Source organism: Papaver somniferum, chromosome 8 (assembly GCF_003573695.1).
Source record: "Papaver somniferum cultivar HN1 chromosome 8, ASM357369v1, whole genome shotgun sequence".
Classification (NCBI taxonomy): Eukaryota; Viridiplantae; Streptophyta; class Magnoliopsida; order Ranunculales; family Papaveraceae; genus Papaver; species Papaver somniferum.
In genome coordinates, this window is record NC_039365.1 from 132,461,738 (window position 1) to 132,489,138 (window position 27,401).

Consider the following 27,401-nt stretch of genomic DNA (forward strand, 5'->3'; position numbering starts at 1 on the left):
ATACTATAGTGATCAATTTAACTCTCAACCTTATTCTTATCACTTCCAACCATTCTTGGGATATAATCAAAACCAATCTTTGAATATGATGAACAATCACAAGGATGAGAGGATAGTGGTACTTTTAATCAGTTTAATCTTAGACATGTGCATATGCTAGATAACATTCTTTATGAGATAAAGGCAGTAGAAAAACTTGGTAGACAACCAACCAGACCTTGTTTCAATGAGTCTTGCGCAACTCCTGATCGTATTTATGATCATTCAACCATTCAAAGGGATGAGACTTGGGATGGAAACTATGAAAGTGGTGTGTATCCAAGTTTTACGGAGCAATCTTCAAATCAGAAATTTGATAGTTTTGTTGAATCTGCTATTCCCCTGATGTAACATATGCTCCAAACAACAAAACAATTTTGTGAATTTCAGCTGAGTTACAATGAATCACTCCAAGAACTTCAACGGAATATAGACAACATCAGAAATGGCATGAACCAAATTCAAGAAGAGCGGAACAAAGAAGAGGTTCAAACTCATTCTAACATTCCCATGGAAGCCAATATAAAGTATGATGATTCCGAAAAAGACGAATACTTTAATGTTGATAATGATGGTGTAACTAGCTAAACTCTTGATCGTAATAATGATCATTCACCTATTCAAAAAGAAGAAGTTGAGATTAGAAACACTAAAGTTATTAATGGTAAGATTTATGTTGTGTATGAGAGCGATAATGATTACGACTTCTTTGTGAATAACACCCTTAGTTCAGAGATTGTGAATACTTTGAGTGAGAAGTCAACTTGTGATGAAAACCGCAAGGATTACGATGACTTACTTGGAGCAGTTTTCGATTTTAATGATGAAGATTTGCAAGTTATAGATACAGAAGAAACTGATCAAGAACAGTTGAGTGTGAATAATGATACTTATGATGTGGGAACGAAATTATCCAGCAGTACCATGGATCTGGTAATACATGAAGTTTTGCAAGGTTTATCTAACCCTTTACATGAATCTCTATCTAATTATGATCCTCCCAAACTTGAAGTAGTTTCTCATAGAGTTGTTAACTCGAATTTTAGGAAGATACCTCATTTGGGGTTGGAATTGTGCGCTTCAAAAATATTATCCGAATTTCTTGCTTCTAAATATCCATTATATGTGTTTGAGTCTAAGACCATGCAGGTTATCCAAGAGGAATCAATGGAAGTTCCTTCCACTTATGTTTTGTATGCACTTCCTAGTGTGGAAAGAGCTAAGTGTGGGGGTAACTCTTTTGAGATGATAGTTTCACTTTTATCACCATTTACTAATATTCTTGTGAAGTTATTGTTATATATGCAGATTGTTTTATGGGTGGATCCCCAAATTTTCAGATTGTTGATATATGGGGAATCTATTTTGAATGTTACTCGTATGCGTCAATCAGGTGAACAATTCCAATTCTTACTTCCTTGTCTTTTTCAAGTGGTCCTCTTATTCTTTTTGCAATGGTTTGAAACATTGAGGAAAACGTTTGATTTAAGTGTGGGGGTAGGGTTCCATAAGAAAAAAATTGACGTATACAAAACTCTAATTTTTAGAGATTTTTGAACAATTTAGAATAAACACTAGCCTTTCTAAGTAGATGGATTTTTTTTTCCAACAATGAGATATTTTCAACTGAGTTGGGGGTTAAATTCCAACTAAATAGCTTGTTTAGTGTTTATCCTTTATGGTTCAAAAGTAGCTATGAGTTGGAGTAAGGTTTTGTGGGTATATCTCCAGTAAACCCTCACGAGACTATAACTCGTCCACTAGGGACACCTAGGGGCTTAAAGGCTTGTTATTTATGTTAAGACTAATTGTAGCCTACACGAAACGGAGTTGTTGTATTTTGTTTGCTCGAGGACTAGCAAAGATTAAGTGTGGGGGAATAGGAGCCTAAAATATATCATTTGAGTATCAAATACTTATGCTTTTCTTAGCGAATTCTCTTGTATCAGTGGATATTACGCTTTATTTGCATTTTATAGTTATTTTGGAACCATGGACATAAAAGAAGAGAAAAATGAGCTTAACACATTGCTTGGCGAACTTGGAATTCACGGATTCAAATCGTGTACAGATACAACATTCTAATGTGTCAAAATCAGAAATTATTAGAGTACCTAAACATTTTTGCTCTAGACAGCCAGCTGCTATTACCTAGGAATCGCTAAAAACAGACGTGAAGATGTGAAGGGCCACCTGCCTCCCTTTTACACCCAACTACAGTAATATATAAGTCGAGTTTTCCATCATCAGCAGCTATTCCTCTCTCGCAACCGAGCTTCTCCTTTCTCTCTTTATGCCGAGACCTGATGCTGCTCCTAGCTTCCTGCCGTCGGTTAACTATAGCTCAGGTGGGTGTTTGCCGAACTTTGGGGCAAGTTTGGAGTTCATTACAACATGGAATATTTACACGAGTTTGTGTGAGTCTTATCTTTACAAGAGAACAGGGAAGTTATTGAATTGCTGCCATCCAAGTTCAGGTTGATTAATGGAGGAGATTTGGACATGAATTTCGAACCTGAGAGATGGGTTTGTTCTAGAATTAAGTCGGAAGTGAAGGAAATGCGTTTTTGTGCGAGTTTGGTTTAGTTTGAACTCGTTTTGCTGCCAAAAGAAGGCAGTGAAGAAGAAAGCTTGCTGCTGCTGCTGTTTACCTCAATGAATGCGTGCAATTGATGTGTGTTTTACGATCTTGAATGAATGAGAAACATGGGTTGTTGTTGAATCTGAATGATATGCAGGGAAGGAGAATTCATAGTGAAGATGAGTGCCAACAGAGCCTTCCCCATTACCAGATGACAGATGCATATACACTGTTTGGAGAAATGCCTGAACAGCGGTTCTCACTACGACGTTTGCTGTTGGCTAAATCGTGGGTCTACTTATTTCTCTCAGTTGTATGAGATTTCTCAGCTAAGAGTAACAAGGTACTAGATGTTAGAATACTTGGGTTCAATCAGATTCCGGTTGGGTGCTGAGAAGTTAGGTTGCGGAGAGTTCATGAGCCAACAAAACAGGGAAAAAAGTACAAGCTTTCTGCTGTTAAATTTATGATGAATGGCAAACTCTCAACTGCACCAAGTATCCCGTTAGCCAACCAAGGTTCATGGGTCTTTAGCCAAGGGTTGAGGTCAAGTTCTACAAGCAGAGGCAGTAAACCAAGGTCCTGTTGCCAAGAGTTCAAGCCGCGAAGTACGAATCCTTATGGATGGTTGAGATGGGTTTGTGAAGTTTTAGCTGAGAACAACTAAGGAAGGTGAACTGCAGTCGTTGATTACTGTGGGTTGAATGGAGAAGATTTGAAGTGACAAAGAATTAGAAGATCTGGAAATTCAAGCCGAGAAGTCAGGGAAGAAGGAATTCTGCCGCCATTGAGTGAGTCGGTGGCCATTCACATCGGGTATTGAAGGGCTGAGATTGAGGGTAATTTAGAAGCTCGAATAATTCAGGAATGTGGGTTGGTTAGGTCGCGGATTTGCAGGAACTAAAACAAGAAACTGAAGCTATATAAGAACATAGAAAGCTACAGCAAGGGAGATCACAGACCCCTTCACGCCTGTTTGCATTACCAACAGAGAGGAGCTCTGCTCCTCTCCAAACCCTATTCCACCATCTCCATTACCATCAGCATACTCTCCATCTCCACCTGCATATCCTCCACCAGTGCATACCATCCATCACCATTCCATTGCATACACCCATCACATCCAGTCTACCTCCATATCAACAGTTCGCAGCTCCTCCTTCCACCTCATCTGCATACACCATCATCACCACCAGATCCTGTGTTCGGCTTCACAGTGCGCAGTCGTAACACAACAGCAGCAGTTCACTTCAGTCCAGCACCTGCACCATTCCATCCTTCCATCCGCCTACCTGTTTGCAACAGTCCACGGCATCCACTACCATTCCGTATTCGCATCTCCACCTGCTGTTGCTGTTTCAGTTTGCTTATTGTTTTGTTTCAGTCATGAACTCCAGTAGCTAAATTCTTGTTTGCTTAGGGATATTTCGAAACTATGTGACTTGAATTTATGAGTTAATTTTTCCTTTTATATTGTTTTATTGTCTGTCTTCTGATTATGACCATGAATTGTCTGCAGGTATTTAAAAGGCCAATTAGATATCTTGTTTGCAATACTAAAGCTAGATTTTAGAACTGTAATCCGTAATTGATATGGTGATTTAATCATAAGTAGCAAAGCATCAACGTTGCAATGGGATGTTGTGGATTTTGATGTGTATTTGACAACCCTAAGTTAACATGTCGAGCTTACGAGCATGTGGTTAGTATCAATCCGACTCATAGAACATATCGGTTAGTTAAGTTACACTAGAGAGCTTATTCAAAGTGGCTTGATTGACTAGACACGAGTAGAGAACTTATTCTACGAAGTGACTTGGAGTTTATTAGACTTGTTGAACTTATAACTTGTCTAGGATTGTTAGTAAACGTATTTTGAAGAAGATTCATGTTCACTAGTGAGAAAGACCCCCTAATCATTCTCATCCTCATTGTTCACATTCATATTTGTTTTGTAGTTTTTGCATTATTTATATTTTCAGAAATTGAATCGACAACTTTAGCTCAACTCTCCCTTAGGTACGAACCTGCTTATCCTTGTGTTACTTGTTAGTGCAAGAAGAGTAAGGAATTTATTTTTTGTGAGTTTGACACCTCATCAGCTAAGCAGGGGACTTAATGTAGATGATGGTTTTTTGACAAGGGCAAAACTTGTAAAAATCGCCTCTAAACATGCATTAGAGACATGTACAAAAGAGTCTAATCCTATGGTTATATATTTACTAGGGCTTCTCCCAACTGAACTCTCAGTATTCTATATATGTTTATAGATATGTGTAAATTCCTGATCTGACATTAGAATTATAGATTTGTACTTCTACATCATATTCCGCAAGAGAATTGAGAATGTGTATCCAGCTAATGGCCATACTGGCCTCTAATATGCCTGCAATATTTTAGAGCTTCACTCGACTGAACTCTCATTACCTTATTTACGACCATATGAATTGTCATGCATTAAGTAGTCTACACTGATGGTGCAAATTATGAATATTCAAGATAAGCTACTATGCCATTTTGAATAAAAGTACTACCAGAAGCATATTATTTAGAACATTACTTCGAGTCGCAGAACTTCCACAGCTGAATTCCTGGAATATGTTTTGTATGCTACAAACAGAGTGCCGACGCCAAATAGCCGCGCTCCATATCCAAGCCACCATGTGCACGCCTCATAGCCAGGCCACCATGGGCACACCTCATGGCTAAGCCACCTAATGGTAACTGATCTATGGCCATGACTGCGTAGCCGCGCATATCCATGGCCACCAATTACTTGGCTAGGATAATATGTATGGCCACGACCTCCTTGTCTTCCTAGCTAGCCTACTAGCTAACTAGTACAGGTCCGGCAAGTAATCACAATGATTGTGCATTACAGAGTTGCATGCCAAGTCAGTGTGCAGCCAGAATGGTGCAACACTGTGTAGACTGTCAAGTGCTAAGAATGGCATAACCCCGCAGGGCCAGTGAAGCGCAAATGTAGAACTACACTGTAAAGAAATTTGGCTAAGTAATGAAGCTTATTGGCCGACACAATGAAGCTTCATTGATGGATTGGCAAGACATGACCAAAGTTGACAAATGCAACATACGATATTGGCATTGATGCATATTCGTGGAATTGAGTTTTCCCAAACTCAAGGATGATGCAAGAGTGAAGAATAGGCCAAGAGTTGGTCTATGGCATTATTTCAAGGATGGCCAAAGCTTGAATAATGCAAACAAGCTAGTAATGCAAGAGTGGCATTGCTATTGTCAAGAAAATTGACGAAGTGAAGCATATGGCGCATGAACAACTAGAATGATCTTAAAGAGTTGTCCTCGATGATTGAAGCACAAGGATTATCCGTGCATTATCTTAGAGTGATAAGCATGCAGGGCCAAGATGGCTGAGCATTGGATCAAGGAAGAATTCAGTAAAGCGCAACAGTTGTGCAATACGGCTCAAGTGACGGTTAGGAGTTGGTTACGAGATTCACAAGCATGCCAATGAAGCGAGACAAAGAAGAATGGTTATAAAGGAAGTTTATAACCATGTGGAGTGTTCATAACCACCACGAATAGGTGTGGCACCAGCTGGCGTGACAACACAAAAGGTGGAAGTTGAAGTTGGCGGTTATGGAAACCTTTTATGGGACACATGGTTGTTCCATGCAGGTGCAAGCAGTTGCACAAAGTTTTGTCCTGATCCTAGCATGTATAAATAGCTTAGGAATCAATAATGTTGGTGTCATTAAATTGGAGACGAACCACTAATTTTGTAGAAAGAGTTAGGCATTCACCAAGAGGGTGAATGGCCCGTTTTGGTCCATGTGATGGACGAGTTTTGTAATCTTTCTTTAGTGCAATAAAATGAGTTTGTTGCAGTATTCTTTGTGTCCATTGTGTTGCTGATTTTTGTGACAATTTTTCAAGTACATGGCAGAACCTCTTATGCTTATGGGGACATGAAGATTTAGAGAGAATGAAGAAAAGACTTCTATTGTGCAAAGCCTTATGAGTGAACGCAGATGCGTACTTTGATGCGAGTATCCAAGGCTGAGTGATTGTGGTTGAACTTGATTCACTGAACCTTTTTTAAATAATCATTTCGGGTCATGTCCCATGAAAATTTTGGGAGATTAAATGGGCATGTGACACTAACCATGGTCACGGCCTCCCTGTCTTCAGGCCTGGCCACGGCCTCCTTGGATCCTAGTCTGGCCTAGCCTATCTTCCTAGATAGCCAACTAGCTAATCATACCACGGCCTCCCTATCTCCCGGTTTGGCCTGGCCCACGACTACCTTTCCCTAAGCCTAGCCTAGCCGGCCACCCTGCCTCTTAGTCACGGTCTCCCTATCTAACCTGTACGTTAGTACGCAAACGGGTACGCATACTTAGGTTCCCGGATTTCTCAAACCAACAGGTACGCAAACGGGTGCACATACTATGGTTCCCGGACATGGATTACATATGTGCAAGAGTGCACATAATGACATATCCAATAATTGTTAAGTGTTCTAAACTCTTATTTCAATCGTTGAAACTTTCTTAGAGGATGACAATAGCCGTTTTCACATACTATTAGCATCAAAGAAATTTTCAAGTTATTGAAATAATAATAACGAAACATTCCAAGACAACACCAAATGATTGTATCACACAAACCATGTAAGATGTTTACTCGGTAATTTTCACATGATATAAGATGAACTTGGTCAAAGTGAAATCTTGCGAACACATATTTCGAGAAATATGTAAGCGAGATAAACTTAGCTCGAAATATCAAATGTGTATATAGAAAACTATATCGTAATAAGACTTATGTCTCAATATAGGAGATCGAGTAAAAATAGACTTTCCAAGTGATGGACGAGTTTAAGTCTCCACATACCTTTTGTCGATGAAGTTCCACAAGCTCCCCTTAGTAGTTCTTCGTCTTCAAATGATGAACACCGTGAAAACTAAGCTCAACTACACAATCTATGTCCTAGTCCGAGACATTTATAAATATGATAGAAATCAAGACTAATAATTTTAATCACTAACATTGATAAACATGCTTGAGATAGCAATGCATGCGAGTTCGACCGAGCAGTGCTCTAACATATAGTATGCAAAATTCTCAGATCTTTGTCATCTAGATACAATTCTAAGAAGCATGCAATCATGGAAGCTAATGATCTTTCCTCCTTATCAAGAAGTTCTCTTGTCGCAAAACTGAAGATATTTGATCAGGAGTATTCGTCTAAACAAAAAGACAATCTGGCCTATAAAGATGGTAGAAAGGTTTCGACTCAATGTCCGGAAAACTCCCAAGATCGGGAAGATCAAAATGCTGAAGATGAAGCTGAACTAAATCATCATTTATCTCTTATTACTCAACGATTCAAGAAATTATTGAGACATCGAAAAAGAGAAACTCTTATGTCAAAAAAGAAATCACATTTCTACACATAAGCGTGAAGACACTTGGGATGATAATGATGATATTCCTCAATGCTACAAATGTAGAGGATTTGGTCATATCTCTATGGATTTTCCAACTAAGGATAATCAATAGAAAAGAAATTCATATACTGCAACCCATGATTATTCCCCTGATGAGGATGATCAAGACTATATGGTGGATAATATTGCAACCATTGCAGAAGTCTCTAACTCTGAAATTCTTTCAACTCTAGATACTCAAGAAGAGTTTACCCCTTCGATTTTCAAATAAATGTTTCCATGTAAAGATAAAAGAACTCAGCTTCTTGAATCTGACATCATTGGAATAAAATCATCGATTGATCAACTCAAACGGAGTTTTCTGAATGATAAAGAAAAATTTAACAAGAGACTGGAGAAAATCGAGGTTTCTCAATGTTCCGTAAAGGTACAAGTATCTAAACTCATTCTCGACATTAAATGTTGTCAAGATGATATAAGAAAGTTAAAAGCAGAAAATTAGAAACTGAGAGATAAACTCAATTGCTTTGGGAAGCCATCACCTGGTATGAATGCATCAAAAGGCAAGGAGGAAAGGTTAAATAAATTTGTGAAATCTAGATCCAGAAACCGAAATAATTCTGGTGTTTGTTTCCAATGCAAGCAAAGAGGGCATTATCAAAGGAAATGTCCTGATACTAAATAGAGAGGGAGACTCTATAAAACCAAAAATTCAAGATCTAAGTCTAGATCAAAAATATCTTCTAAAGGGGAGAACAAGTTTTTCGAACATCAAGATTAAGGGTTGAACCTAAACGTTCAAACATAATGTCTCCTCAAATCTGTAAGAACGTTGAAATCTTCAAGGGAAGAAAATTCAACAATCGAAAAATGATATCCTAACTGGTTATCATGGATCCTTACTTGTTACCCTCAAAAATATACAGTAAGGATATAAATGTAAATATTTGAATAAAAATATTTCTAAAAATGATTTTTCGGTTAAGAATTTAATTGAAATAATATTCTGAAAAATCTTGAGAAAAAGTTCTCTAACTTATAAGAGGGAAGACCTCTTACTTCATTTTATAGAGATTTGGCATAATGTCTACCTCTAGCTGTAACTCTCGCAAAACCGAAAAAGTATGGACTATATTGTTTCCTAACAAGAAACTTCGTCCCGAGTCTTATGATGGTGATTCGGATTCATCTCCAGAACTTCATCAAGATGTTCCTAATGAGGAAATCTCTTAGATCAATGATAATCTTCTCAAGAACCTTTCATTAAAATTACATCTAATTTTGTGTGAAATAAGGAACATGGAAAAGGATTTGCGGAAGGAAGTAAAGGAAGTCAATGACAATGTTGTTAGTCTTGAATCAAGACTAGTAATGATTGAAGATTATTGGAATCCTGTGAAATCTTCTGATCCGGCTTCAATTTTGAAGGAAACTCAAAAATGGTAAAATTGGAGTCTCAATAATTAATCAAGAAAAATAGACATCAGTTTTTGATTTCTTTCAATAATTGTATAAGGTATACTTTTGAATAAAATTATCTATGACTAAAAGTATTATTTTATAGTTGTTCTTGTGGTAGTTTCTGATTACATAGCCTATGCTTGAATGCTTATTTTATTGCTATGTATGTTTATGGGATGTTTGATTTCGGTTTTCTTGATCTTAATATTCGATCTCATATGGTGTGAACCCTTATGGTTTGGGTGAATTTTTGGTTTAGCAGTATTAAAAAATAGCCCATGTTGGTAGGCTTTATCAAAGGGTCATAAAGGGTTCCGATTGAAACTCCTGTGTGAAAAAGTCACAATATGTTGAATCGTTGGTTTAGCATAAAAGCATATGTGTTTCGAGGTTTTCAACTCTTGATTGTTGCATTAGTTAAAACCGGTTTTCAACCTTTTTCTAGTAAAGGTTGTTGTTGTTATTCTTTTGTCTTACGAAAGGATGACAACATTAACGGGGAAGAGTTCTAACTAGAACTGGCGCTTAATGATATATCTTTCTGGGGTGAAGAGGATGCAGAATTTGAAGTAAAGAATTTGTTAGTTAATCGTTTTCCTGTTTACGAAAAGCTTGATTTTATTGCATATATTTATTGCTTTTGCTTAACAAAATTTCAGTACAATTGATGTTTATTCCATTATGTATGTATAAATGTGTGTGTGATTCAATTGTTTCCGGTTAAGAAAAACTATTGTTATCTTTCTTTATTGTTTGGTATCAATTATTTAGGCTCACGAAATTACGGTGCAATTGCGGTGCTTTAATGTCTATGGTTATTTCAATTGCTTCCGATTGAGATAAATAATTATGCAAGTTGATTTATTTGGTTTGTATGAATTGTTTATGGCTTAACAAAAAGGTTTTCGGGATAAAATGTTTAGTCCAATTCGATTCCGGATAAGAAAAACTAAGTTAATTCTGATCTTAGTTAGACTTATCAAAGTGGAGGTTTCGGTTATTCAAGTCTAATCGAATTCCTTAACAAGAAATGCTAGTTAGTTAACCTACTACTTGTCTTGTTTAAAAGTGAAAGGTCTTAGTTATTGTTTGAATAATTAGAACCTGACGAGAAAAATAGAGTTAATTATGATCTTTATTTTGGTCTTATCGAACAAGCGATTGTATTTGTACAATCGGTTTAGCAAAGAACTAAGATGCTTAGTCGATTTTTTTTTCCTAAACTATTAGGGAAAATTTCTTGGGCAAATTGTTTCCTTGGTAACATATCAAAAAAAAAATACTTTGTAGTTTCGTTTTTGATTTTGATTATCGAAAATTGTGTGTGGAACCCTCGTGCTTAACTCTTATAGGTTGCAAGTCTTTTGAGAATTGTAAGATTCTTTCGGTTTGTCATTTGTTTGCTCGTTCCTTTGTCATTTTGTGACAAAAAGGGGGAGAAATATATGGACTAAACAAGTGATATTGGTGTTATTTTGGTATCACTAAGGAAAGGACAATGGTGCTTAAACGTTATATCTAACGAAAAGAGTAAAGCATAGACTAAAGGGGAGTAACGTATCATACCTACAAAGGGAATAACAAAGATGTGCAGATTGAAAATCTACCTATCTTACCTTTAGGGGGAGTATTAGCTTTGTTATGGGGCAATGACGGTTGGTACCACAATAGAAGTTAAGGAAACACAAAATACCACAACTTAACATAATAGCATTCAATTTTATTGTTTGACTAACTCGCCCCCAACAAAACATAGATTACCTAACATATCCTCGGACTTGGGGTCGCACATTTTGAAAAATGGATCTGGTGCATGATTGATTTGGATGTTTGATAGATAAAATATATGGTTGTTGTAATGAAAGGGTATTGATTTGGTCGGTAAGTTTGTGATTAAGGGTTTCCAGTAAAAGAGTTTTAATTAGGTTTCCATTAAAAGAGTTTTAATTAGACTCGTGATGGAAAATCCTCCTTTAAGGTTCTGATCAGAATTTACATCGTTCCTGTGGGGTTCGTTTGTTGAATATACTCTTAGGATTCCCATTCATGGTGGATCATCTATCACTATCAGGCTTGTGTTGCAGCCGATTAACTGTATGGTATAAGGAAGTTTAAAATTGATTAGTTATGATGATTAACTGTAACTGATTTCAAATCTCTATTCTTGAGACTTCAATAGGATGTTGTTTCAATTAGTTTTACTTCTTATTCAAAAAGGAATCACTAATGCGAACCATAAACAGTAACCATTAGCTATTAATTTTCTTTAATCAAGCCAATAAATTCGTCGCAGATATGTCATACACCCATCACTAGAGTAACGCAAATATGGTGTTATTAAGTTAAGAGCCTGCCAGCGTTTACTCGGCTTAAACGGATTTGGGACCCACGTTGCTCATGTGTAGCACATCCATCAAATAAGAATCACAAAACAGTACTATTAAGTTAAGAGCCGTTCGGCTCGGGGTGGCACATTATTTTGAGTGTCGTTAATCAATCTCACTGGAGTTGCGTATTCAGTCGCACATGTGACGCGTATTCAGTGGTATTTTGTAAGATAAAAGAGTAAATATGTAGGTGGAGAAAACCCTTGATTTTGATTGGTTGACCGAAGAAAATTTTTTGATCTGAGTGCAAAACACGTTTTGCAGAAATTTTTAGGGGGGTAACTACCTTCAAACTATATTAAATCCTGAAAATTGTATGCACTTTCTGCATGTTCTCCCAAGTTTTTTTCTCCTGCAATGCTACAACATCCTGCAAAATTAAATTCTCTCCTGATTGAATCTACCTTCAACACTATCTACAGAGATTAAGTTACCTTGTTAGCCTCATTAAACATCCATTTCAAAAAACTCAATTCATTAATAGTTCTCACAAAGCCAATATTACAGTTCTAACTGGATTTCTTACAAGATTACTAGTTGCGCAGAAAAGACCAAGTTCATTACAACCGAGATCAACATCTTCATTTACAGTACTCTCGGCAAAGAATCCCTAGTTACTAATTTCTAGCATTTACATCATAGCATTCAAAATATCCATTCACACCCTTTTCAAACTCCTAAAAAGAAAAACACCCATATTTACTATAACTACACTGATATAGTTCATCAAGATAAAAAATGAAAACAACTACTTGTACCGGCCGACTTGCATAAACTTCACACAAGAGCAATGATTCTTACCAGCAACAAGAAGATCAGACATAAGAACCTCTGGAGAAAAACTTGTTAATCATATTTAAGCTTGAAACTATGCACAAATTCTCAATCTTTCTGAATCTTTGGAAAACTCTAATCAAAACCCTTATCTTCATCTTCATCGTCGCTTCCAAAACCTTCTTCCTCAATATCATCTTCTTCATCACTATTACTAGATGCAGCAGTACCATACCCATCTGGAACATCTTCATCCTCCTCTTTCTCCTCATCTTCCTCAATTTGCAATGAACACATAAATAGAATGTTGATAAACTGGAATAAATCTCACACAAACACGTGAAAATATCTGTTTGTTGTTTGGATCATGAATTTTTAAAGAACGCAGGCTGATTAAGGATGCGACCATTGACCAAACGGTGTAATGGTTCGCACCCCTCTAACCGAATAGATTTTGAAATCCCAAAAGACGTGATAGATTTTGAAACCCCAAATGACGTGAAAATTCCAACGGGTGTGTTGTGTGGGGACACATATTGCATCCATTGGATGTCTACATAAGCTTTACTCGTATCTGCTAGTAGCATTCAACAAAAACGAAATCCTAAATGCTTCTACATTTTTTTTAAAAAAATTCACCAGTAATAGTAATGGAAATATTACCGGAATTAACTCTCGAGATACTACACCTCCTCCCAAGTACAAAAAGTATTTTGGCAAGCAATTGTGTATGCAAAGAGTGGAGTTCTGTCCTTGCAGGCAAAAAAATTGGACTCCTTTTCGGTTTCACTAAAAAAGTGGGAGAAGAAAATGTTACACAACTCTTCTATAGAGAACAAATTGAGGAGGAAGATTACTACACGATGATGGTAGATTTCAATCATATGTTATTTGGAAACAATGGTACCTGGAATATTCTCCAATCCTATGATGAAAACATGTCACAGCCAATCGTTGGATCTTGTAATGGTCTGGTATGTTTTTATGTTTCACACCACGGCGTACAAGATCCTATTTATATTATGAATCCATCAACGGGTGAGCACCTCCATCTGCCACAAATATGCGATCCAACACCAACGCCATAAATTAGCTGGGATCCACGATACGTCGTAGGGGGTTTCAGCTGTTGTGAACATACTGGTGAATACAAAGTAGTTCGAATTCAAGTGGGCGGTAAAGTGGGCATACACACACTAGGAGACAACAAGGGATGGAGGAACATTGGGGAATTTCCTTTTACTTTTCGGGATTCAGGTGTTACACACATGGTTGTATTTTTTGGATAAATCATTATATTTATAACAATGATCAGATAATATCTTTCAATTTGGATAATGAGACATTCCAGTCACATTCGCCACCCCGCATCATATTTATGAGAATGGTGGTTTCAGTATTCCAAGACTTGGAATGGTCTTGTCTGGAGTTCACCTTTTATTTTACAACATTCACGATATTTATGATATCCGGATTGATTTTTGGGCACCCATTTCCGATAATGATATTCATGTACTGGCACCCGGTGTAGAATGGAATTGGGTACTTAAGAGGAGAATTGTCTTGGAAGAGCCTTTGAATCCATGGTGGCCATATTATATGCTGATAGCCTTCGGAAATAACAAAGACATCATATTGCAAAACAACCGGTGTTAGCGTGTTATAATGAACTCACCATAACTTTGACAGAAATTGGGGAGACAAGGTGGCCGGTAAGGGTTAGAGTTATTCCTCACATGAGGAGCGCCGTCTCGTTGAGGAATTTTGGAGGACAATCGGAAACATGTACTGACGATGTCCATACCACAAACATATTCCTTGTGTAGCGTTTTTGTTTTGATCAGATTAATGTAGTTTGGTGTTCAATATATATAATATATATAGTACTATTTCTCATCTTTGATTTTTTTTTCGTATCTTGTCTGTACTAAAAGTTGTTTTTGAAATTTGAAGAATCAGACTTGGTCTTATTTTGGGTAATAATGGTTTGTATTTTATTTAATGGAGATCATTTGTATTATGCACCACATTTCGCGTGATCAATTGTTTGTACACCATATTATAAAGTGTAAAAGACGTAATACCAGTGCAACCAAGGAGATATTAAAGTGCGATTGTGGTTTGTAAACACAATATAACTATTAGCTAATCTGAAACACAAGCAATATTCTAGATTGATTAATTTGTACTCATGCTGCGAAGGAGGCAAGAAAATGATGATGGCGTATGCCCTCATTTAAAGAAATAGACGTTTGTGCGACCCATGATTGAACAGGTTGCGGTTTTTGTGTAAAACAACATTTTGGTTTCGCAATGGGTAAGATTATAGCCACAACATACGATGAGTCTAATTACTATATTCTTGGAACATTCACTCACATTGTTGGTTTACGTCACTCTAAAATGTATGTACCTATCAAGAAGTGTCCATGGAGAAGAAGGCGACAAATGATGATGTGGTGCCCTAACCAGATTATTATGGAACTGTTGAGAGAATATGGAGAGGTTACCTTGATAAACCAACATCATTTCGCTTTTACGAAAATATATTCAAAGTATGAGGTTTATGATTACATCATGGCGCTTCCGCTTAGTATGGGAATCAGGTAAATCTATGTTATGATTCATATTTATTTAAGTTACTATAGACCAAATTTTATACGGTTTACCGATGTTGTTTCATCATCGCCATTCTTCCATTATCACCACATATTTTTAAAAATAATTGTATCCAAAAGAAAAATAGTTTGCATCTTGTAATTCTTTGGTTAACAAAAAACAAAAACATTTAAAGAGGAAAACATGAAATCTTCCACTTGACCTTATTCCGCAATGAGTTGAGAAATCTCTGCGATTAATTAACCAAGAACATAAATCATTTGCATTAAAGTGCTACGTATTTATTCTTGGGACTGATGTTTACAGAATTCCACTTCTCTTACTAAGATCAAAATGAACTTTACTAAAACGTGGTGTTTGTTGTGTGAATAGAATTTAGTAACTATATTTCCAACGATGATCGAAACGATCTTTCATTGGTAATTGTGGTGCTTAGGTTAACCTCAACATGATAAGCTTTGTGTATATATATATATATATATATATGTATATATATATATATATACTTTCTGAGTAAAAATGTTTGTACCAATCAATAAATGTCCATGGAGAAGAAAGAGACAAAATGATGATGTGGTGCCCTAACAAGATAATTGTGTGACTGTTGAGAGAACATGGAGATGTCACATTGCTAAGACAATATCATTCCGCATTTAAGAAAATATATCCACTGAGTATGAGGTTTATGATTACATCATCGCGCTTCTGCTTAGTATGGGAATCAGGTAAATCTATGTTATTATTCATGTTGATTTAAGTTACGATACACAAAATTCTATTCGGTTTACTGATGGTGTTTCATCTTCGTTATTCTTCCATTATCATTAATTTTCTGAATAATTGTATTCAAAAGAAAAACAGTTGCATCTCTGTCATTATTTGGTTAACCAAGAAAAAAAAACAACCAACTAGGAAAACTCCTAATCCCATTTGCATTAAAGTGCTATGTAAATATCATCATGGGACTGATGTTTACAGAATTCCACTTCTCTTACTAAGATCAAAACGAACTTCACGAAAGTGTGGTGTATGTTGTGTGGTTAGAATTTAGAAACTTTCTTTCCAACGATGATCAACACAAGCTTTCATTGATAATTGTGGTGCTTAGGTTAACCTCCACTTGGTAAGCTTTGTGTATATATATATACTTTGGGAGTTAAATAGGAAGACCATGTCAAGATTATGTAATATATATTCTGAATATAATAAGGGAACTACGCAGAACAGGCTGGACATGTTCTTCCTATCTTACTCGCAAACTATATACAGTATATATTTGATTTAGCTTAATTGAATATAATAAGAGAAACATCCGTATCAAGACGATCAATATATAACACTTCAGTGCGAATGAGACTACAGGAGTTTTCCTCATTGTTTGTATATTTCTTGGTTAATCGCAAAAATTTGTGGAATAAGGTCCAGTTGGAAGATGTCGTGTTTTCCTCTTTGGATGTACTGGTTTTGATTAACCAAATAATGACAGAGATAGAACTGTTTTTCTTTTATTATTCAGCAATATTTGTGATGATAATAGAAGAATGACGATGATGAAACTAAACCGTATAAAATTTTATGTGTAATAACTTTAATCACCATGAATAAAAACAGAAATTTACTTGATTCCCATACTAAGTGTTGATACATGAAAAATAACACCCCTTAGCGGGATGGGGATGCCCCAAAGAATAGGGATAAAACTTGGGTCAAGACGTAGGAGCTTGGGTACTAAACCCAATCCCACATAAAAGATACCCATAAAGGGTGGAAAGACAAGGGAGGAATTAACAAAGAAGGAAGAGGTTATGTTAAGGAATGACATTAGTGGTAATTAAGAAGGTTTAGGACATGTGGCATGATGTCATAAAAAGAGGGGTTTTTAGAAAAGCTTATATAAGGAAGGACAAGGTACAATGGAAAGGCAACTCTCTCTCTTACTATTATTGGTATTGTGAGGTCATGTGCAATAGCTAGGACGGGTACGACCTAAACCGAAATTTGGGTATTAACATTTGGCGACCACAGTGGGAGGCTCGTGCCTAGTTCACAAAGACACATACAGAAGACGCTAACTCAGGCGCATCCGGAAACCCAAGCACAACCATGCTTAACCCAGAAGGAGAGAGAGTTGGTATAGTCACAGACCCAATTATGCAAGCGAAGAAATCAAGTGCTCCGCGTGAAGAAAATAAACAGCACGAGAGCGAGGAAGCATCACCCACTCAGCCCTCCCTCGAGGAGATGCAAAAAGAATTAGAAGAGCATGTACAAAGGGAGCGAAAGCTGAAAAAAACTCATGAAGATGGCCAGCGCGGGAAAAAACGTCAAAGAAACAACACAAGACGCAGAAGAAGTGGAAGACGAACCAATGGCTCTGATGCAAGAGGTGATTGCAAGATACCTAGAAGCGAATTACAGAATTGTGAAGCAAGACAATTATAACTTCATAGGGAGACCTTACTCCTCGGAAATCATAGAATACCAGTACCCGGAGGATTATACATCACCGAAATTCAAAGTCTACAATGTCCAAGGTAACGCGAGAGAACACCTAAGTCGATTCCTGTCTATGATGAATGATTGTGCGGCAGATGGAAAGCTATATCTGAGAGAGTTTCCGAAGTCATTGACTGATACGGCATTCACCTAGTACGACAACCTCAAGCCAGGAAGTGTACATTCATGGTCCTCCATGTCGACACTTTTCCTCAGGAAGTTCTATTCAGCAAAAAAGAAGGTCACAACCATAGACTTGAGAAAGTGCAATCAGCGCCTAGGTGAAGAGATAGGAAAATACATCGCCCGTTTCCGCCTTCTCACTCTCGATTTCCATGAAGATGTTAAAGAGGAAGCGCTAGTAGAAATTTGCGTTCGAGGAATGACCCCATCCTTCAAAAAGAATCTGGTGAACTTCCGCTTCCCCACGTTCATAGATTTAGAGGAGGCAGCGGCAAGGATCGATGATTGCGTTGATGAACCAAGCTCAGACTATGTTTTGCGGAATTCAGTTAATATTGTATCAACCGCGCCAAGAAACACTAGTCCAAAAAATAGTCGCGAGGGCTGGGGAGCACAAGCACTTCCACCACCTCTGCCTTGCAGCAAGAAACAGATTGTTGGACTGCTAGAACAATGGATAGAAAACAAGGAAACACAATTGCCTCCAACAAAGGTGGATCCTAGCACCCTCGATAAAAGTGATGCGCGCTATTGTCACTTCCATCGAAGGATACAACACCCTGCCGTTGACTGCTTTAACTTGCGGAGGATGTTTCAGAAGAAGCTGGAAATAGTGGAAATCGAAATGAACAAGGCATAGGACAGCAAAGCAACCCAACTTAATGTGATGATGCTGTCTCATGACCCAAGCGGGGATGTCTGGAGACCCTGGATTGAAGACGAGGAAGCATTTGAATTGGATGTGGAAAACCCCACTTTCGCTAACACAGATGGCGTGGCTCATCAATTCGCTAAGACGGTGTTGGCCCAACAATTTTTCGACTCACTCGGTTTTCGTGAGGATCAAATCAAGGAAACGTCTAAATCCATAGCAGCCATAGCAGCAGGAAGGCCCTGCGGTATCCTCCCCAAGGAAGCAATCGTTTTCACCAATGAAGACATATTCTACCCGGGAGAGTACCTCCGACCACTATATCTCACTATTTACATCAATAGACAGCCGTTAAAGAGGGTTTTTATTGACGGGGGCACGTCCTTAAATTCAATTTTGACGCACACGCTCGATATTTTAGGCATACCACGGTCCGCGATAAGAATGTGAGTCACCACGGTGAAGGGATTTGGAGGATATGCCTAAACATCTATTGGAATCGTTAACCTAGTAATGAAGGTCGGTCATATCCGAGGGACCACGCCTTTTTATGATCTAGAAGATGATACCACCTTCCACATACTACTCGGTCGAGGCTGGATACTCAATCACAAGGTGGTTGCGTCAACATACCATCAATGCGTAAAAACCAACATGAGAGGCAAGCAGTATCGAATCCCCGCCACGAGCAACCCTTTCGACCCGGAAGAAGCATACATGGCGGATGCGGTTTTCTATAATGAGCCGAGAAAGGAGGATGAAGTGCCTGAGGTCCAACTCACCCCACTTCCAAATTGGGAAGAAGTTGAGAAAAGGGAACCAACCAAATCTGTGTTCATCCCGTCAAGGATGATGTTCCCAACAGAAAGGAAGATAAAGCAGGGCGAAGAACCTAGTTTCCAACGCTTCTCCAGGCCTGATGGAGGACATGTGTCCCGATTATAGAAATTAACCGAGGGAATACCCGCGAGTGAGCAAAACCATGCTGGCGAGTTAATGAGTGAAGCGGAGATTCCCGATGAAGACGCAAACCAAAACCTGGCCGAACTTCCCTACAACACGATTGATGACCAAGAATTATGCGATCAGTTAGCAAGCGTCACTATAAAGGCTGACGAAGAGCGAGCACCAGAGAACCTCACTGTGGATGAGATGGAAGATATTAACATAGGAACACAAGAAGACAAGCATCCCATCATGATAAGCAAAAGTCTGGATCAAGAGGAGAGATAAGCATTGATCACGCTACTCAAAGAATACAAGGATGTCTTCCCCTACGACTATGATGAAATGACGAGTTTAGATAGCAACCTCGTGATGCATAATCTAGGGGTATCACCTGAGTTCAAGCTTGTGAAGCAAAGAAGTTGCGAGTTTCCTAGAGCAACTGCCCTCGCAATAAAGGAGGAAGTAGAACGGCTTCTCAAAGCCAAGTTCATAAATCCGATACAACACCCCACTTGGTTGGCTAACATCGTACCGGTAACCAAGAAAAATGGAAAATTCAGGTGATGTGTGGATTATAGAGATTTAAACCGCGCTTGTCCAAAAGACAACTTCCCGTTGCCGAACATTGACATGGCTTCAGCGTATATAACCAAGTGAAGATGGACCCAGTGGATGCAAAGAAGACCGCCTTCTAAACCCCATACGACAACTTCTATTACGTAGTAATGCCATTTGGATTGAAGAACGGTGGCGCCACATACCAGCGCGCCATGACTTCCATATTTCACGATTTGTTGCATCAAATAATAGAAGTATACCTTGATGACATCGTAGTCAAGACACAAGAGGCGGAGGACCACATCTCTCACCTAATGAAGGTCTTCGAAAGGTGCAGAAAGTTTAAACTCAACGCTCTCAAGTGCGCCTTTGGGGTCACATCTGGGAAATTCTTGGGCTTTGTAGTGACCGCCGAAGGAATTCAAGTGGATCCAAGCAAGGTTGAAGCAATCGCAACAATGACGCCACCAACAAACACTATAGAGATGCAAGCTTTTATATGACGAATATCGTACATATGCCGCTTCGTACCTGTTTTAACACAGCTGATGACTGCATTCCTTCCGTTGCTGAAAAAAGGTGTACCCTTCGAGTGGGGAGAAACGCAATGCGCCGCATTCGAAAAGATTAAGCAATGTCTTGTTAGCCCCAAGATCCTTAGACCTCCTATACGCAGGGTCCCTCTTTACCTCTACACAACGTTTACCATCTCGGCGATCAGTGCAGTTCTCGCGTAAGACATGGGGGGGACTGAACTATCACCCATCTATTACGTGAGTCGGGTCTTACGCGATGCGGAACTGAGGTATATGCGTGTAGAGCAAGCATGTTTAGCCTTCATATACGCGACCCAAAAACTCCGCCCCTATCTCTTAACACACGAAACCATTGTGGTGGCAGCAGCGAACCCGATAGCGTACTTAGCTTCAAAGTCGTTCCTTACAGGGAGAACCTCCCTATAGATGCTTCAATTGTCGGAATTCGAGCTCAAATACTAGCGTCCAAACGCCGTAAGAGTACAAGCAATATATGACCTTATGGCTATGTTCCCGGGAGCGGGAGACGATGAAAGACACGAGTATATACCCGGAGAAGTCGCGGCTGCAGACGCTGACAAACCCTGGGCCATGTTCTTTGATGGATCTTCCTACGGATCTGTCGGAGGAGGGGGAGTGGTCTTCGAAACCTCACAGCGAGAACTATTCTCATATTCATTCAAGTTGGACTTCTCATGCAGTAATAATGTAGCAGAGTACGAATCCCTAACTCTAGGACTCCAAATGGCAAAAGAGCTCAACCTCGGAAGTGTTGAAGTCAAAGGCGATTCTCGGCTTATTACGAATCAAGTGAACGATGACTTTTGCGTCAAAGAACCACACCTGGCACCCTACCGAGCGGAAGCCCAAAGACTAATGAGTCAAACGGGATCAACTTTAGACCATACCGGAAGGGGCGAGTACAAACACGCGGATGCCCTGGAAACCCTGGCGAGCAAAGTACATTTAAAATATGGAGAAGAGGGGACGGTTACAATACGAAGAAGAGGGTTACCTAGTATGTAGAAGTAAGACTTGTCCTTCGAGGAGGCGGATGATTGGAGAAAAGTATACATCGATGATTTGACGCGGATAAATGAAGAGCGGGTGATCCCCACCAAAGCTCTAAAAAAATTTGTGATGATTCAAGGCGCGTTGTACTACCGGGCGGCCGGAGGATCCCTTGCGAGATGCGTAAATAAAAGGGAAGCAGAGAAGCTGCTGCAAGGATTACGCGCGGAGACATGTGGACAGATCGGCGATGTCCATTTATACAGGAAGCTTCAGAGGATGGGCGTATATTGGCCAAGCATGTCAGTTCAAGCAGCAGCACTCTAGGATAGTTGTGCCGATTGTCAATCTCCGCCAGAACCTGCGGAAGTCTGCATGGTCGACGAAGTAGACTGGAGACAGCCTTACATTGACTTCATCCAGCACAGGAAACTGCCTAGCGACAAACAAATGGCTCTAAAAATACAAAGTAAGGCGCCGCGTTTCTTCATCCATGAAGGCGTGCTCTACCGAAAAATATATGGTAACGCCGCGTTGTGTTTCCTGTCTAATCAAGAAGCAATGGAAGTCATGACCCGATCTCACGACGTAGAACACCAAGGGATGCGAAAGATGTTCCTACAACTATATGAAGGAGGGTTTTACTGGCCTACCATGTAAAGTGACACCGCGGAACACGCTCGAAGATGCCTACGGTTCCAGAAACATGGGAATTTAATCCAGGCGCCTCACGCACTATTACATAGCATAGTAACACTTTGGCCATTTCATAGTTGGGGGCTAGATCTCATAGGTCCGATCAACTCAACATCCTCGAGACGACACAAGTACATAATCACCGCCACCGAATACGCGCCAAAATGGGTTGAAGATATACCCTCAAAGACTACGATGGAGCTACAATAGCCGCGTTCATCAAATAGCACATTATTTGCAGATTCGGTGCACCTATCATAATCAGGGCAGATAACGCAAAATCATTTGTGAACAAGGATGTGATCGATATACTCCTCCAATGTAATGTAAGACTTCACACGTCTACCCCTTATTACCCCAAAAGAAATGGGCAGGCGGAGGCAACGAACAAAACGCTCATCTGCATCCTCAGTAGGCTAGTGCCTGAACACCATAGGGAATGGCACGAACAGCTGTCGTTGGCACTTTGGGCATATAGAATCTCTAAACGAAGTTCCGCCGGCGCATCCCCTTATTCACTGGTCTACGGAGAAGACGCAATTCTACCTGCAGAGATAGCAATCCCATCCGCGAGAGTAGCAATGGCTAGCCATACCACGCCAGATGAAGTGATCCGCTTTGCCCATTTAGATATAATAGAGGAAAGAGTAACGCGGGAAGAAAGGTTCGCGGAAGCTTACAGAAAGCGCGCATCCAACCACTACAACCAGAGCGTAAAAGAGTAGACATTCAAGGTCGGTGAGCTAGTCTTGAAAGTCTCCCCGCATGTACAAAGGAATACCAGTGCTGGAAAATTCGCGGCAAATTGGGAAGGTCCTTTTACAATAAGAAAGGCGGCAGAAAGCGGATACTACAAGCTTCGACGCATGAACGGAACTAAAGTTAAGACGCCCATCAATGGAAAATGGTTGAAGAAATTTTACGCATGAGTCATGCCATGTAAACGCCCTCCTCGATGAATAAATTAAGTTGCAAAAAAAAACATGCTTTCGATTGACTGAAATTCTACAAAAGGTCTCAGGGCAGCCAAGGGCGCCTGATTGACTGGCAAACTTTACAAAAGGTCTCAGGACAGCCAAAGGCGCCTGATTGACTGAAAAATTCTACAAAAGGTCTCAGGACAGCCGAGGGCGCCTGATTGACTGACAAACATTACAAAAGGTCTCATGACATCCAAAGGCGCCTGATTGACTGACAAATTCTACAAAAGGTCTCATGGCAGCCAAGGGCGCCTGATCGACTAACAAACTTTACAAAAGGTCTCAGGGAAGCCAAGGGCGCCTGATCGACTGACAAATTATACAAAAGGTCTCAGGGCATCCAAAGGCGCCTGATCGACTGACAAATTCTACAAAAGGTCTCAGGGCAGCCAAGGGCGATCGACTGACAAACTTTACAAAAGGTCTCAAGGCAGCCAAGGGCGCCTGATCGACTGACAAACTTTACAAAATGTCTCAGGGCAGCCAAGGGCGCCTGATCGACTGAAAAATTCTACAAAAGGTCTCAGGGCAGCCAAAGGCGCCTGATCGACTGACAAATTCTACAAAAACGATCTCAGAGCATCCAAAGGCGCCTGATCGACTAACACATTATACAAAATCGCGGGACAGCCAAAGGCACCCGATTGACTGTAAGTCTTCAAAAGAGTCTCAGGGCAGCCAAGGGCGCCTGATCGGTTGACAAATTCTAAAAAAAGGTCTCAGGGAAGCCAAAGGCGCCTGATCGACTGACAAATTCTACAAAAGGTCTCAGGGAAGCCAAAGGCGCCTGATCGACTAACACATTATACAAAGCCGCGGGACAGCCAAAAGCGCCTGATTGACTATAAGTCTTCAAAAGAGTCTCAGGGCAGCCAAGGGCACCTGATTGACTGGCAAACCCTGTAAAAGACTCAAATTCTTCAAAAGAGTCTCACAGCAGCCGAAGGCGTCTGGTTAACCGATAAATTTCGAGGCAAGAAAAAGAGGGGGGAGTAGGCGCGTTTAACCAACACCTGCCCCACCCAGTATCCTTAAAATAAAAGAACAAAAAGGGGGGGTGGAGTAGGCGCGTTTTAACCAACACTCGCCCCACCCAAAACCCTTGAAATAAAAGGACAAAAGGGGGGGGGGGGAGTAGGCGCGTTTTAACCAACACGCTCCCCACCCAAAACCCTTGAAACAAAAGGACGGGGGGGAGGGGGAGTAAGTGCGTTTTAACCAATGCCCGCCCCACCCAAAACCCTTGAAACAAAAACAAAAACAAAAAAGGAGGGGGGGAGGGATTAGGCGTGTTTAACCAATGCCCGCCCCACCCAAAACCCTTGAAACAAATTGACAAAAAGAGGGGGGGAGTAGGCGCGTTTAACCAACGCCCGCCCCACCAAGTATCCTTGAAATTAAGGAATATCTTCATAAAAAGGAGGGGAAACAAGTGCATTTAGAAAACGCCCACCTCACCATCCTCACAAAAAAAAAAGAGGGGGGAGGGGGGAGGAGTGAGCGCGTTCATCAAACGTCCACTCACCCAGTAACCCCTTGCTATACAAACGGACAACAATATTTTCAAATTAAAAAACGAAGATTACTTGCACCAATTCAAAAAAAAAAACACAAACAACACACAAAAGAACTAGATAACTAAAGACATCCCACAAAGGGACACACAACCTAACCATCTATCAATGCCCTACAACGAGCAATGTCCGCTTCCAAAGCCTCCACCATCAAGCGGCCATCGTCGCATTGCGCAGTAGCCAAACGGAGATCCTGATCAGCTTCATTCACCAATTTAAGGATGTCCTGAATAACATTACTCTCAGCCCCGGCCCCACGGGAGACTGAAAGAGTATCCTCATGATCGTCGTATTCCTTGCGGCACCTTATCCTGAGCGTCCACAGTAGACCCGCTTCCTCCTTCAGAATCAATAAACGAGCCAACTCGTCCTTGAGATAAAAGTAAGATACAAGCGTGGATGCAGCTTCTAAGGTCAGGGTATGTCCAAAAAGTGGTAAGCCCCCCTGATGAAAGATCCAAAAATGGAAATCTGAGATGGCACGATCCATAGTAGCTACCATCATCAGGGAATCCGCGAACAATTCATTGGCCACATCACGAGCAGTAACAGCCTCATCCAATGCCCGTTGGATCTCCAACGACACCCGACCGGACGATTCGGCTTGCTGAGCAGCTTGGTACACCTCATACTGTGCCCTGAAACTCGCGCGTTTAGCATCCCTATTCACCTTCCTCTGGGCCCGAAGCTCTTCAATCTCGGATTTTACGAGCAAAAGTCGTTTCAGCTCGTCCCTCTTAAACGTTTCCGAGACTCACATGGGAATGGGTGCCAAGGATAGAACATACCCATGTAGAGAATTGGCCATGCTGGAGATTTGTTGATCAGAAAAGGTAGAGATGGATATGATGGCTTAAACCAAGAAACAAGAACTACATACGAAGACACATATATAAGAGAGGCTGGCGTGGATTACCATATAATTAATCACCACCACCTCCCTTTTTTTCTGCACATGACCTCACAATACCAATAATAGTAAGAGAGAGAGTTTCCCTTCCATTGTACCTTGTCCTTCCTTATATAGGCTTTTATAAAAACTCCTCTTTTTATGACATCATGCCACATGTCCTAAACCTTCTTAATTACCACTAATGTCATTCCTTAACATAACCTCTTCCTTCTTTGTTAATTCCTCCTTTGTCCTTCCACCCTTTATGGGTATCTTTTATGTGGGCTTGGGTTTAGTCCCTAAGCTCCTACGTCTTGACTCAAGTTTTATCCCTACTCTTTGGGGCATCTCCATCCCGCCAAGGTGTGTCATTTTTCATTTATCAACATTAGTCCCCTGACTATTGGATTAATCATTGGATGATCCAATAGTCAAAAGATCTTTTGGGGCGTCTCCCTGTTTCCACAACGAGCTTTGTTATCTCGTCGGACCCGTGATCGTGAGCGACGTTTCGACTCCTCATCGTGCAAAACCCTTATTTCTTTCAGTTTCTGACGATTGTCATTCTTACTCATAACTGCCACGTTCGGCCTTGAGACTTTCCTATATATATGACTGTCAACTTCTTCCTTTTTCAACATTATTCTTTCTTCCCCTTCTCTAAACACGCCCGAACACTCGCCATGTCTAGTAGTTCCTCTAGCAACTCGTCGCCTAATAAAAGTAGCGAGTCCGAACAACCTAATAGCGCCGGCTCTGATGAGGCGGAGAATCCCGGTCAGGAAGAGATCATTTTGCCTGTCCCAGCGGATGGAAGGCTATACAAGCTCGCCGAGTTTACAAGTGGTCCCTCTTTAAAACGCGCCCTAAGGTTAAGGGAATTTCGCGGAGGTAAACGCGCTTTCCCTCTAGAAGATGTTTTAGTTTCCCATCTCTTAAATCCTTCCGTGCTGCCTTACCCTGCTGCTCCTGGATGGCTTATGCAACCTGAATCAGAGAGCACGGATGCCTTTACATTCAAAATTGTTCCTCGGATGACCATTCATCGTGGCGATTACAACCTTCCCTCTATTGATATTCGTTCCAAGTCCAAGACTCATCTAGTATGGCCACATTGGGCAGCTTGTATTCGTTCTAACCCTGATCATATTGTTGCGTGTCAGAAGGCCGACATTGAGGAGGCTATACACTCGTATCTCAAGCGGGAGGTGAATAGATGTTTCCGTGACATAATGCGGCTCTTCTGTCGTTGGAATCCCGTTCATAGTCTCTTCACAGCGTGGGGAGAAGCTACTATTGTCTTGGAAGACGTAGTTTCCCTTACAGGGTTGCCGATTCATGGTAGTCACTCATATGAGGAGGCGGATGTCTTTGGAGCGCTAAATGACGAAGACAAGAGGTTGTGTACCTATTTGCTAAAATGGAAGGACGATGCTCGTCGTGAACTGCTAGGTATAGGAGAAGAAGGCTCCTCCTAAAAGCTCATCTGGTGACCGCTTGCTGTCTTGTTCTTCCCGCGCGTATGAGGCGGTTCATGGTTCGTCCAATCCGTCAGAAGCCGACTCCGAATGGGTTGTCA